This window comes from Molossus molossus, unplaced genomic scaffold (genome assembly GCF_014108415.1).
Source record: "Molossus molossus isolate mMolMol1 unplaced genomic scaffold, mMolMol1.p scaffold_m16_p_1, whole genome shotgun sequence".
Taxonomy (NCBI): domain Eukaryota; kingdom Metazoa; phylum Chordata; class Mammalia; order Chiroptera; family Molossidae; genus Molossus; species Molossus molossus.
Genome location: NW_023425344.1, coordinates 95,178,532 through 95,191,692, shown reverse-complemented (window position 1 = coordinate 95,191,692; position 13,161 = coordinate 95,178,532). Strand labels below are relative to the sequence as shown.

The window sequence follows — 13,161 nt, the reverse complement described above, 5'->3', positions numbered from 1 at the left end:
CCCACAGGTTCATCAGACATGCCCAGAGAGATGTGAATTCCACTGGCCAACACAGGTGACTACAAATTCCAATCCACAAGATGACAGTGTTGAAACAACTGTTAGCGCCTCTGGATTTAAGTTCTTCACGTATTCAATTTTTTTGTTTGTTTTGTTGTTGTTTTCAGATACCTGTCCTTGGGATGACTGCTTTTATTTTCTGTTCATGAATCTGGGGTCCCCTTGTGTGACTCTGGTTTTCACCCCATCCCTAGGGTTCAGTTTTTATTCCCCTCTGGGAGGGGTGAGTGTCCTCAGGTTTTTTTTCAAAAGCCACGGTAGGCACCCACAGTGTTGTTAAAGAGTTTCGTCTTGGAGAAATGTCCAGCTTTGTCTAAGAAGTGGTGGAAGCACTGGTCTTTGACCTTCAGAGGCAACATGGAAAGGACTTCACCCCACTGGGCCATGCAGGATACCTGGTTCAAGGGAATAGTGAAATGGGCGCCCAAGCCAAAGGGGACATGAGTGGTGAGGGTCACCTGCTCCCCTACAACCTGAGCTCTGCTATAGCATCGCTGGATGCACAGAGGAGGGAGATCAGTACCAAGTACCAAGGTACTGATGGTGCCACAGCCCAGGCCAAGACTTAGTGCCGGAGGGTGGAGCACATGACCAAGTGGCCCCAGTCTGCAAACTCCTCATTGGGAGGCCGCGCTGGGACAGGGTCCAGCCAAGGCTTCCATGGCCAGGGAGGCCCAGAAGACACCCTGGCCAGTGCAGAACAGCTCGAGAACTATGAAGAAGCGGCCCTGCTCATGCTGAAAGGCAGCATGTCCTGTGGCGGGATCGCCTAGTACAGGCACCACTGGTATGGCGCTGCTTCTGAGAGTGGGACTACCTCAATGCACTCATTTTACAAATATGCAACACCACTCCCTAGGGAAAACCTGCAAACAGAAGGCTTCAGAGCTGGTGTGATAGGCTGATATGTATTACATTTTGGCAGAGTTGGGAATTAAGGCATTATACTATGTTCTGCACCCCTGCAACCACCTACACTTAGACTCATAAAAACAAAGTCACCAGATGCTAATCTGCTGGGTTTAAAGAAACACTCCACTAGGTGTGGGACAGTAAAGGTGGGGAAATATGGGACAACCAGGAAAACTGGTTTCCTTCCCTACACCACTTTCACCGCCCAAGTTGTGAAGGAAAAACAGGAGATAGTGACTTTACACTCAATGCCTCCACCTTCCTGCTGCTCTGTGATCTGTGGAGGGAGGGGAGGTTCTGATACACAGTACCCCATTAAGTTGAGACAACCGAGAACCTAGCCAACTATGCAGAGATGGAGATGTTAATTAGCTTGATTGTGGTTATCTTTTCACATTGCATATATATATCAAAATATCAAATTGTACACCTTAAGTATATACAATTTGTATGTCAAAAGTATTTCAGTAAAGCTGTTAAAAGGGGGGAGGGTGCTAGGGGAGAGAATCTGGCTGTTTTGAGAGCACAGCCAGGAATAGAGATTGTGTACCACTAGAACTGGGGAAATCAAGAAGGAGCTTCCAGAGAGGCCTCTGAGTTTCCCTCAGGGCAAATGTGGCCTGAAAAGGGCCCAGATGTCCCCCATGTGTCCATGTGTAGAAGAGAGGTCAGCTTAGGGCATGGACAGGCACACTTTCCAGGGCATCAGTGAGGCAGGAGCCTGAGCATCCTGCCATAGACCCCAAGGGAGTTGAGGCCAAAAACTTCAGTGGGTTTCCATGCCCGAAAGTGAATGGCACCCACAGACACACATGCTGCCACCTACCAGGGCCTGGAACAGGAAATCCTCAGCACTGGAGACATCTGGGGCCGAAACAGAAGAGAGACCTCCCCTCTCCAACGTGTGGCCACTGGTAACCACCACCAGACTCTCCCTCCCAGAATCCCAGCTAAACTCTGACTGAGTTAATAACTGGCCTGAGAAATTAACGAAGTGAACAGAGGGGCAACATGGAGTGGATAAGATTCAATTGAAAGTACCTGGCAGAGCAGAGATTTAGAACCAGAAATTAAATGCTATGACTCTAAAATGTTTCTGTCACCCTGGGCCCTGAAGAGTAACTGCTCACTTTGCCTGGAAGGATCAGACGGCATCTTTGGTCCCCAAAGTACACCTTTGGTTTTCACAGTTTTTCCTTTTCTCCTCTGGAATAGTTCCCCTCCTTAGAGTTACATCAGTCATTATAAATGGACAAACTAGCCCTGGACAGTTTGGCTCAGCAGTTAGAGCATGGGCCCACAGACCAAAGGGTTGTGGGTTCAGTTCCTGGTCAAGGTCATATACCTGGGTTGCAGGTTGGCTCCATGGCTCTGGTCAAGGTCATGCAGGAGGCAACCAATTGATGTGTCTGTCTTACACAGATCTCTCCCTCCCTCTCTCTCTCTCTCTCCCTCCCTCCGTCCCTCCCTTCCAATCTATCTAAAATAAAAATTAATGGAAAAAAATAAGTAAATTGACAAACCATTTGCTGCAGTTCAAAGGAATCCTAGGAGACAATGATTTTAGAGAATAAATAAACTGCAAGTATTGCAGGTCACATTATACCTCTAATGGGTATAGTTGTTCCCAAACATTCAGTGCTCCGCCATGCAAGAGAATTCTATTGTCCACCCTCTTAAACTCAGGCATGGCTATGTGACTTGTTTTGACCAATAAACATGAGAGAAGCCTGTGTGTCACCTCTGGGCTGAAGCTTTAAGAGACGCACAGAATTAAAGCTTCTGCAACCTATAATGAATCAGGCAGACCCCACCTACTAGTTGACAGGGAAATTAACAAAATGTCCCATCCAATTTAAACAATCCCTGTAGGCAATGTTCATTCTCTCTTTAATAAAAATGCTCAGTGTCTCAAATACCCTCTCCTTCCGTTTTTTGCCCTAAAACAGTTTCCAGGTAGTGTGGAGAAGGGTGCAGAGGAGAATAGCTCATGCAACTTCATGCCCATGGGAAAGAGCCAGGGTCCTCAAAGGCCATCCTCAGTTTCTCCAGACCCTGACACTGACTGCCCAGCTGGAATCCTCAGCTGCAGCTGCAGCTGCCACGGTCATAAATTATGCCCTAATCTCTCTAGGTCCCAGCACCACCCCTGATAGCTCTTCCCTACTGACCCAGCTTTATCTTGGTTCCAACAGGCTTCATAGACCATTCTGCAGGGGCCTGCAACCCACAACAACCTCTCTTCTGGTCCCACCTTGCAGATGAGAGAATGGAGGCAGTGTGTAGGAAACTCCAACTCCAGTACTCTGACTGCAGAACCGAGAGGCTCACAGTCATCGCAGAGCACTGTGGCACTGTGACATAGCAATGACACCCAGCACTTTCCTTGGAGCACTCCCTGGGAGAAGACCCCTGGTAGAACCATGATTCTGAGTCCAGTACAACAATAGGGGTGTTTTCTCAGGGACCCACTAATTTTTTAATTCCTGTGCTTGCTAATCTGATCTTAACTGAATGAAAAGAGAAATGTACTCTGGTTAGTTCTCCCAGATGTTCCCGGAAACAATCTCTCTGATTTCGTAGACTGATTTGGGGGAGTCTTAACCAAGCATTAATCAGGAAAGAACATGCCTGGCTGAGTGTTCGTTTCTTTACCTATGGCAAGAATCTGAGCCTTGTTCCCTCTATTTCCTCAGGTTTGAAATAAAGGATAAGATCTTGTTCTTCATGGTTTCATCATAAGGGAGCCAAGATCACTCTGCTTTGCCATGGATCCCTGGTCCTCTTATTTAATATGGTGAGGAAAACTAGCTTTTCAGAACTGCAAGCATTTTCTGTATTTCATAGGCACCTATCAGTCATCAAGTTTTCTTCATCATTTCACCCCAGTATGTATGTATGAATGCATGCATGTATGTATGTATTGACAAATGCATATACTTTGGGTTTTTCTTGTTTTGGATGACTGAATTAAAAAGTCAGAGTGCACCTGAGTCACCAGATATTTCACCAGATATGATGCCCTTCTTGATCTCCACTGACATGACTCCCTTGGAGAAACATCTCTCCTGGAGTAGTTTATTCATGGGAGAGTTAATTTGCAGACCCATTTACATAGAGTGCATGGGAATGATGAAGGAGATGACAGAAGGATTACTCAATAAGCAAAGCTAGAAAAAGTGGGTTTTCCATATGGGGAAAAATGAAATTAGATCTCTACTTTATACTATGCAAACAAATTAACTCCAGATGAATTAAGGATTTCAAGGTCAAAAACAATACTTCAAACTTCTTATAAAAACTTGTTGAAGCCCTCAGTACCTGGAGTACTCTTTGGGGTAGGTTTTTAGTACCTTCCTTTAATAAATGCAGGTATATTCAGGTTATCTATTTCCTCTTGGGTTGAGCTTTGGTAGTTTCTGTCTTTCATGGAATTTGTTCATTTTATCTGTTATCAAATTATTGTTCATAAATATTATCCTTTTAATATTTGTAGCTTCTATAATGACAGGTGTTTTTTAATTCACATTATTTGTAATTTGTGTCTTTTGTCACTTTTTTAAAATCCTTACCTGATGATATTTTTCTATTTGTCATTAGATAGAGTGGGAGGGAGGGAAGAGAGAGAGACAGAGAGAGGGAGAGACATCAATGTGAGAGAGATACATTGACTGGTTGCCTCCTGTATGACTGACCAGGGCTGGGGACGAACTGCAACTGAGGTACATGCCCTTGACTGGAATCAAACCTGTGACTCATTAGTCCAAGGGCCGACGCTCTAACTGCTGAGCCAAACTGGCCAGGGCTCTTTTGTCACATTTTAAAGTCAGTTTGGCTATCAGTTTGTCAGCTTTATCGCGTTTCAAGAAACTACTTATTAGTACCTTTCCTTGATTTTCTCTATTAATTTCTGTTTCAACTTCAATGATCTGCTAATATAGTTATTATTCCTTCATTCTTCTTACTTTTAGCTTTATTTGTTCTTCTTTTTCTGCTTCCTTTAGGTGGATCACTGATTTGAAATCTTTGTCTTTAAATTTTTTTAATTCATTTTTTATTGTTTAGAGAGGAAGGGGAAAGGAAGAGAGAGAGAGAAATTTCAATGAGAGAAAACACAACCTGGGCATGTGTCCAGACTGGGAATCGAACCAGCGACCTCCTGGTTCATGGGTCGACACTCAAACACTGAGCCACACCAGCTGGGCTCCTTCTTTGTCTTTAATATAGGCATTCAATATGATAAATTTGCCTCTAAGCTTTGCATTAGCTGCAGCTCACAAATTTTGAAATGTATCTTCATATAATTCAGTTAAAAATCTCTATCTCGCCCTGGCCGATTTGGCTCAGCCTTAGAGCATTGACCCATGGACCAATAAGTCACGGGTTCGATTCTGGTCAAGGGCACATGCCTCAGTTGTGGTTTGTCCCTGACCCTGGTTGGGTCTTACGGGAGGCAACAAGTCGATGTAGCTCTATCACATTTATGTTTCTCTCTCTCTCTCTCTCTCTCTCTCTCTCTCTCTCCTCTCTCTCTCTCCCTCCCTCCCTCCCACTCTATCTGATGGTAAGTAGAAAAATATCCTCAGGTGAGGAATAAAAAAAAATCTCTATCTCATCTTGTGATTTCTTCCTTGACCCATGGATTATGGGAAATGTTTTATTGGCTTTCCAAATATTTGAGAATTTTCCAGATATCTTTCTATTAATCATTTCTATTTAATTATGTTGTGATCAGAGAATATAGTTTGTGTGGTATGAATTCTTATATATTTATTGAGGCTTGGAATAGGATCCCTTTTTTTCTGACCCAGTAAATGATCTATCTTGATGGAATGTTCCATGTACCTATAAGAATGTGTATTCTGCTGATGGAGTATTCTATAAATATCAATTAGGTCAAGTTGTTTTTAATCATAGTGTTTTTAATCTTTTATGTCTTTACTGATTTTTTAGTCTATTTTTTCTATCAATTATCGAGAGAGGAGTGTTGAACCATACTCCAATCATACTTATAGATATGTTTCTTTCAGTTGTTCAACATGTATTGCCACTCTGTTATTAAGTACTTTAACATTTACATTACAATGACTTCTTTTTTTTTATCCTCACCCGAGGACATTTTTCCATTTTTTGTTCAGCTAGAGCGGGAAGGAGAGAGAGGAAGAGAGAGAGAGAGAAACATCGATGTGAAGGGACACATCGAGTGGCTGCCACCCGCACGACCAACCAGGCCGGGGACAAACTGCAACCGAGGTACATGCCCTTAGCGGGAACCGAACCTGGGTCTCTCTGTACCGCAGGCCAACGCTCTAACCGCTGAGCCAAACTGGCCAGGGCTACAATGACTTCTTGATTAACTTACCCTGTTAGTATATGATGACCTTCTTTATCCCTGGTAATAGTCTTTATTTTTTATTCAAATTCTTTGAGTTTGAGATCTGATATTAATATAGCTCCAGTTTTCTTCTGATTAGTGTTAGCATGATGTATCTTTCCCTATTGTTTTAACCCATTTGTGTCTTTATATTTAAAATGGGCTTCCCATAGTGATAATACAGTCATCCCTCACCACTTCGCACTTAGACTTTTCCGGCTTCACTCTATCGTGGTTTTTTCAAATATATTCATTAAAAAGTTGATCGAGACAGTGAAAATGATACAGCACGCGCTCAGTTGTCTGAGTCAATTATACACCCTTGTATTACAATTACAATTAAAATTACTGTACTTATGGACTGTAGGCCTATGTATTTGAGAACCCCCGCAAATCCTTCAACACCAGGTGCAACCACTCAATCACTCCTTGTGTGTGGACAATAACTTTTTTCCAAAAAATCGGGTGTGGTGAAACCAAGCCAATCAGAGTGTGCTGTTCACTGATTGGCTATCCTATCCTTTTCCTATCCTGGCCACTGATTGGCTCAGCCTCATGCAAGTTTGTTTCTCTTACACACGCTTCTACATCATTATGCATCGGAAGCACCTCTGCTCTTGTAAGTGTTTGCGATTTCTGAGAACTTTTATCTAAGCCCCACGATGGCTCCTAAATGTGTTCCTTCTTCTAAGCCTTCTGACGATGAAACTAAGTGCCGGAGGAAGATGCTTACCATCTAGGAGAAGATAAAACTCTTGGATATGATCAAATATGGCAAGAAAATCATGGAGGTTGCCTGCCATTACGACTTGAATGAGTCTACTTTTCACTCCATCTGTAAAGATGAAAAGAACATCCATGCAACGGCTACTGTCTCTTTCAACAAGGAAGCAAAGTGTGTTGTGACAAGTCGTAATAAGTTCATAGTGAAAACGGAGTCTGCCCTAGCCGTTTGGATCAGCGACAGCCACAGGAAAAACATTCCGTTGGATTCGCTGGTCATCTGGGAGAAGGAGAGGCAGCTCTATCAGCACTTTACAGTAGACGAACCTCAACCAGGACCCTCTTCTGCAATGTTCATGGATTTCACGGAGAGCAAGGGTTGGTTCAAGAAGTTCCAAGAGAGGTATCATCTGAAGAGTGTTGTTCTCCACAGAGAAGCTGCCTCTGCTGACCAGACCTGCAGCAGAGGACTACGTGAACAACATGTTCCCAAAGATCTTGAAGAGGGCAAGTATCATCTAGAACAGGTGTCCTTAACTGACAAGGATCTGGTAGAGATGACTAAGTCTGTGAGTGAGGAGGAGAAAGAGCAGCCAGAGGTTCCTGGGGGTCAGGAGGAGGAAGTTGACCTTACACTTGAGCGTCTCTTGCAAATTGTGAAAACTATTAAGGTAGTATGGGACATGATTGGTGAATGGGACCCACAAATGATGTGTGCATTGCAGTTCCAGAATGCACTTGATGGAGCGATAGAACCCTACAAAAGCCTCCTCACGCATATGAAAAGACAGTGCCAGCAACTGCCTATCACAATATTCTTCAGCCGTCCACTCAGACACCCACTGCCTACTCCTAGTGCTCCTTCAGCAGAAGATGACGACGCACCTGCTAAAGATACTGCACCACCTAAAGACTCTCCTACTGAGGTCGTGCCTTCAGTGGAGCAGAAACCTTGCTCTTTTTGCTGTGCAGTACATCTCTTCATCTTCATTGCTTCATCATCAAAGAAGTTGCACTATTTTCATAGGTTAGTGGTTGTGTGTAAGAACTGTGTGTGTGTAATTAAATGTACAATAATAATAGTATGATATGTGTAACGTCTAATATGTCTTATTTTCTCTTATTTTGTCTAATATATTGGGTAATACGAGTGTAATGGTAACTAAAGGGCGTTATTTCATGTCCAGAGGGCTCTAATAATGTCAAAAAAACGTATTTAGTAGGTCGTAAACAGGTTTTCTGTGCTCTAACTGTGAAAATATTTGATTTATATATAAAGAATCCTACTTCACGGAAATTCATTTATTGTGGTAGAGTCTGGAACTGATTAAATGCGATAAACGAGGGCTAACAGTATAGTTAAATTTTGCTTTTTAAATCCAATCTGACAGTCTCCCTAATTTATTGGACTGTTTAAATTATTTATATTTAATTTAATTATTGATATGGTTGAGTTTAAATCTATCATCCTGCTATGTATTTTCTATTTGTCCCATCTGTTCCTTGCTACTTTTTCTCTCATTTCCTGATATTTTATTTTTTTTTATTATTCCATTTTGTCTCTACTATTGGTTCATTAGCTCGACCTTTATCCTTTTTAGTGGTTACTCACATTTTTTTTCCTGTCACAATTTAACTTGAAATAATATTATAGCACTTTACCTTAAGTGTAATAATCTTTCAACAGTAGAGTTCCATTTCCTCTCTTCCATTCTTTGTGCAATTGAGGAAATGCATTTCACTTCTATGTATGTTATAATTCCCTTAACACATTATTATTTTTGCATTAGAAAGTCAATTATTCTTTAAAGAGATTACAAGTAAGAAAAAACATTCTTCACATTTTAACCATTTTTACACTCCATATTCCTTTTGCAGATCCATATTTCTTTCTAGTCTCATATTCCTTTGTCTGAATAATTTACCTTAATATTTCCTGTAGTGTAAGTTTATAGGTGATAAATTAATTTAGCATGTATTTGCCTTAAAAAAATATTTTTCTCTTTCATTTGTGAGAGATATTTTCACTGAATATAGAATTCTAGGTTTACTTTTTTCTTTCAGTAGACGTTCCTCGACTTATGATGGGGTTCTGTCCCAGTAAACCCACTGTATGTTGAAAATATTGTTAAGTCAAAATGTATTTAATACACCTAACCTACCGAACATCACAGCTTAGCCTAGTTCACCCCAAATGTGCTCAGAACACTTATATTAGCCTACAATTGGGCAGAATCATCTAACACAAAACCTAGTTTATAATAAAGTGTTGTCTCTCTCATTATTATTACGTGTATCACTTTCATACCATTGTAAAGTTGAAAAATCCCAAGTGGAACCATTGTTAAGTAGGGACCATGTGTATTTTAAATATGTCACTCCATCACCTTCTGGCTTGCACAGTGCCTGATGTAAACTCTGCTAACATAATGTCTTCCGTATGGACTATTTCATTATTCTCTTGCCATCTTCAAGATTTTCCCCTTATCACTGACTTTCAGCAGTTTGACTATGATGTGCTAGCTGTGTTTTTATTTGTATTTATATTGGTTGGGTTTCTCTGAGCTTCCTGGATCTGAGTTTGTTGTTTTTCATTCATTTTGGAGAAAGCTCAGATATTATTATCTATTCTTCTGTCTTCTTCTTTCTCTTCTCCTTGTAGGACTCATTTACATGTGTGTTTAGACCATTTCATATTATTCCAAAGCTTTTGGATGCTGCTATTTATTTATTTATTTATTTATTTTTGTCCTGCCTTTTTACTCTGTATGTTTCAGTGTTGGCCTGTTTTCAAATTCACTGATTCTTTCTTCTCTATGTCCATTGTGCTAATAAGCCTGTTGAAGGAATTCTTTATGTCTCATATCATGGTTATATTAGTCTGATAGAGCAGGCCCTATCTCCAAATACAGTCAAATTAGGGGTGAGGGTTTCAACATATACATTAGGGGGGAAAGAGAGGAAGTCACAATTTAGTCCATAAAAATAGTTTTCATTTATAGCATTATCATTTAACTCTTTTTTAGAGTTTCCATCTATCTGATAAAATTCCCCATCATGCATGTTGTTCATCTTTTCTACTAGAACCTTTTAATATATTAATTATAGTTATTTTAAAGTCTCTGATAACTTCAACACCTGCAATATCCCTGTGTCTAACTCCATTGACTGCTTTATCTAATTTTATCTTGCTATTTGGTATCTCTTCTCATTTGGATTGAATGTTAGATTTTTTTTTTTATCCTCACCCAAGGACATTTTCCCATTTTTTGTTCAGATAGAGTGGGAGGGAGAGAGAGAGAGAGAGAGAGAGAGAGAGAAAGAGAGAGAAACATCGACGTGAAAGGGATACATCGAGTGGCTGCCACCCGCACGACCAACCAGGGCCAGGTACAAACTGCAACTGAGGTATGCGCCCTTAGCGGGAACCGAACCTGGGTCTCTCTGGACCACAGGCAGACACTCTAACCACTGAGCCAAACCGGCCAGGGCTGAATGTTGGATTTTGTGTGTATAAAAATAGTAGACTTCCAGTCAAGATGGGGGCGTAGGTAAACGCAGTGTTGCGTCCTCCCACAACCACATCACAATTACAACTAAACTACAAACAATCATCATTCAAAACTGCCTGAAATCGAGCTGAATGGAAGTCCTACAACTACAAAATTAAAGAAGAAGCCATAACAAAACTGGTAGGAGGGGCAGAGGTGTGGATGGGCTGGTCCCACACTCGTGTGTGGCAGATAAAAATCAGGAGGGAGCCCTGGCCGGTTTGGCTCAGTGGTTAGAGCGTCGGCCTGCAGTCCAGAGAGACCCGGGTTCAGTTCCCGCTAAGGGCGCATACCTCAGTTGCAGTTTGTCTTTGGCCCTGGTTGGTCATGTGGGTGGCAGCTACTCGATGTGTCCCTTTCACATCAATGTTTCTCTCTCTCTTCCTCTCTCTCCCTCCCACTCTATCTGAACAAAAAAAAAATGTCCTCGGGTGAGGATAAAAAAAAAATCAGGAGGGACACCTCAGCTGGGAAGGTCCTTGCTGAAGACTGAGGGGTCCCTGTCCCACACCAGGTGCCATCTCAGGGTTCCAGGGCCAGGAAGAGAAGTCCTCATAACTTCTGGATGTAAAAACCAGCAGGAATTGAGGCTGAGGAAGGCTGAGACTTCTGAAGCCCCAGGCAGCTCCTCTTAAAGGGCCCGCTCACGGGCTTACTTGGACTTGCTCCCTCTGAGCTCCAGCATAGGGAAGGCAGCTCAAAAGGCACCAGAGACATACAGGGAAGAACTGAGTTGTTTGGCATTGGGGAGAGGAAGCTCTCTCCTGGACAGACGTGCTGTCGGAGGCCTTTGTTCCTTTGGTGAGCCCTTTCCCCATGAGGCCGGCAGACAAAGGTGGCAGCCATATCTGGAACTCCAGCAACCTGGCTCACACTCTTTGCCCCACCCTGGTAATGAGGCCCTGCCCCACCCAACTTTCAGGCCCACTCAAGCTGTTCCCAGTTGCGATACCATAGGATTGGTCTGTCTTGGATCTTGCTTCAGATTTTCCTAAATTCTGTCAAACAAGCAGCATCTGGTCTCAGTGAGCCCTATAACTCTTGTTAAGCGGCCCCAGGCCTGGAGGTAGAAGCAGCCAGCCTTGGTTCACAACTTGGTTTTGCCTGGGCACCTCCAAGCCCAGCACAAGAAACAGCCATCTGCAGACTGCTTTGTAGCTTGTGTCTGGTTGCCCTGGATAGAACACAGGCAGTGGCTGACCTTGCCACAGGGCCAACACACACAGTGAACAGCTTCAGAACCCTGTGAAGCACCACCACCCAACCATCTCCACAAGTGACACACTCAAGGAATGGACTCAGTGGATACCAGAGCCCTGCTGAAGTAAGCGTTGCTCTGTGTGGTGGGCCCCTGCACAACAGATCATCCAAGGTAGTCAGAGGTCAGAGGATAGTGGGCACAGCCAGTCCTTGCAGCTGATCAGCCTCAGTAAATCCCTCCCATTGACATGCCAACAGCAATCAAGACTCAATTACAACAGAAGGGTGTAAAGTCCATACTAGGGGTGTACCTCGAGGGCCCAGCTGAGAGACAAGGGAGGCTGTGCCACTGGCCCCTATAGGACACCTACTACAATAGGCCACCCTAGGAAGCCCAGGAGACATAGCAACTGTACTTAATACATAGAAACAAACACAAGGAGGCAGCCAAAATGAGGAGACAAAGAAACATGTCCCAAAAGAAAGGACAGAACAAAACTCCAGGAAAAGAACTAAGTGAAATGGAGATAAGCAATCTAACAGATGCAGAGTTCAAAACACTGCTTATAAGGATGCTCAATGAACTTAGTGAGAACTTCAGTGAACTTAGTGATGGCCTCAAGAGCATAAAAAAGGACCAGTCAGAAAAGAAGAAGGCACTACCTGAAATAAAGAATAATTTATAGAGCCCGGCTGGTTTGGCTCAGCGATTGGAACATCAGCCTGCGGACCAGAGAGTCCCGGGTTCAGTTCCCGCTAGGGGCACATACCAAATAATAATAATAATAATAATAATAATAATAATAGTTTATAGAGATTCAATAGTAAAGCCAAGAAGCAAACCATCAATTTGGAATATAAAGAAGCAAAAAACACCTAACCAGAATAGCAAAAAGAAAAACTAATCCAAAAAAATGAGGATAGTGTAAAGAGCCCCTGAGACAAACTTCAAGTGTACCAACATTCATATCATGGGGGTGCCAGAAGGAAAAGAGAGAGAGAGCAAGAAATTGAAAATCTATTTGAAAAAATAATGACAAAAAACTTCCCTAACTTGGTAAAGGAAACAGACATACAAGTCCAGGAAGCACAGAGAGTCCCAAATAAGATGAACCTCAAGAGGTCCACCCCAAGAAACATCATAATAAAAATGCCGAAGGTTTAGACAAAGAAAGGCTCTTAAAAGCAGCAAGAGAAAAGCAGTTAGCCCTGGCCGGTTTGGCTCAGCGGTTAGAGCGTCAGCCTGCGGTCCACAGAGACCTGGGTTCGGTTCCCGCTAAGGGCATGTACTTGGCTGCAGTTTGTCCCCGGCCCTGGTTGGGTCTTGTGGGTGGCGGCCAC

General features: G+C 42.7%; 1 pseudogene; it reads right to left on the bottom strand.

Annotated features, from left to right (window-relative positions):
- Positions 1–305: 305 nt before the first annotated feature.
- LOC118632248 lies at positions 306–2,127 on the bottom strand (annotated as a pseudogene).
- Positions 2,128–13,161: the final 11,034 nt, after the last annotated feature.